The sequence below is a fragment of the Terrapene carolina genome, unplaced genomic scaffold (assembly GCF_002925995.2).
Source record: "Terrapene carolina triunguis isolate 2854851 unplaced genomic scaffold, T_m_triunguis-2.0 Scaffold49784, whole genome shotgun sequence".
Classification (NCBI taxonomy): Eukaryota; Metazoa; Chordata; order Testudines; family Emydidae; genus Terrapene; species Terrapene triunguis.
Genome location: NW_020714135.1, coordinates 1 through 1,676, shown reverse-complemented (window position 1 = coordinate 1,676; position 1,676 = coordinate 1). Strand labels below are relative to the sequence as shown.

The following is a 1,676-nucleotide window of genomic DNA, read 5'->3' as shown; positions in this document are numbered from 1 at the left end:
GGTCAGGGGACAAGGCGCGGGCGGGAGGGGTTGGGAGTTCTGAGGGGGGCAGGAAGTCCTGTTTTTTGATTGTTGAAATACTGTAACCCTAGTTCTGCCCCTGCCCCCGCTTAGTCCCAGCTCCCCCCTCCCCGCCCCTGACTGGCCACGCCCCCCGCACAGTCAGTGTCCGCCCCCTGCCCAGACTCCGCCCATCCTCCCACGCGATTGGCCCCTGGCCCCCTGGGTGCCCCCCCCCCCGAACAGGGGAGTTTAGGGCCAAGTGAGGGCACAACGGCTTCAGCAGGTGATACTGCGCATGCGCCTCGTGTTCCGCGCGCATGCGCAATGCGGCCAAGACAGCGCGCGCGGGGGCTCAGCGCCGCCGAACCCGCCTCCCGGGTCTGACCCGGTGTCACCGCGTCTGACGGGCCAGGTACAGGGGCGGGGCGGGGCCTGTGGAGCGGGAGGGGGGGGGTCTGTACCGGCTGGGCCCGAGAGGACGGCAGCGTCCCGGGGCAGGCTGGGAGCTGTAGTTCCCGACGGACCACGGGCCGGAAATGACGTCGGCCCAACCGACGGGCGGAGGCGGTTAGCGGTGCGCGTGTGGGCGGCCCTCCCACCCTCTGATTGGCGGAGAGACGCCGGTGCACCGGACGCAGCAGCGCGCGCGGGGCCGGCCGACCGAGACTCCGGGAGCCAGAGGTGGGGGAGGGGGCAGAGGGTGTGAAAGGGGGGGTCAGGTGAGGGGGGTTGGAAAACTGTTGCTGTGAATCTCTCTCAGCGGAGGGGGGGAGGGGACGGAAGGAGGTTCGATCCCTGCTGCAATGATCCGTTTAAAAGGAGTCCGGTCCCCTCCCCCCTGAGCCATGTTTCCGGTCTCGCTGAGACGCGGGTTAATCCGGAGTCACTGCCCGGCGGAACAGGGAGTGACTCCAATTCCCACGGGGGCAGATAAGATCGGGATGTGACCCTGTGGGGAGCGGGTTTCAGTTGTTGCCAAAGGGGGGAAAGTTGCTCAGTTTCTCTCTGTCTCTTTCTCTGCCTCAGGATATTGGGGTTGAGCTTCCTGGGAGCCCAGGCTGAGCAGCTGCTGCTCCCCCAGCGGGATCGGGGCTGGGGAGTGACCTCTGCGCCCAGCCAAGGTGAGGATTTTCTCCAGCTGTAATTAGCCCCATAGGTCAACCCAAGGCTCTGCCCACCCCAGCATCTGAGTCAGAGACGCCAGGTGATGGATAGAGACCTCAGGGACCTGGGCATGGGCATGAGAGTGACTCTGCACAAACAGCCCCTCCCCACCCCATGTCTCTCCTCCCCATAGCAATTGCAGGAGCCGATCCAGCCATAGGAGAGCGAACCCCCAGGATTGGCTGTCCGCCAGAGGAGGAGAAACAGGGGAAGGGAGACACAAGGAGAGAGAGAGACTGAAAAGGGCAGTGGGGAGAGAGATTCCCCAATTTCTGACTGGCCCCACACACTTATTGCCGCATCCCTGGGCAGATTCACTTTCCTGGGAACAAGGTGAGGTGCAAGGGGAGCAAAACCCAGTTCCTGACTCTACCTGTTCCCCCCAGCGGTGGGAGTGAGCTGCCCTGGGGACAGTGTCAGGGGGAATCCCCCAGTGTCACTCCTTTTGTTCTGCTTTTCTCTCCCATTTGGTTCCCAGACTTTGTTACTGGGAGGGTTTCAAAATGTCT

At 63.7% G+C, this 1,676-nt stretch overlaps 1 long non-coding RNA gene across 1 annotated transcript; it reads left to right on the top strand.

Annotated features, from left to right (window-relative positions):
• The first annotated feature begins 589 nt into the window (after nucleotides 1-589).
• On the top strand, nucleotides 590-1,349 carry LOC113405708. The gene is made up of 3 exons (XR_003369547.2): nucleotides 590-684; nucleotides 1,030-1,124; nucleotides 1,301-1,349. It is a non-coding gene; the product is annotated as an uncharacterized LOC113405708 (long non-coding RNA).
• The last annotated feature ends 327 nt before the right edge of the window (nucleotides 1,350-1,676 follow it).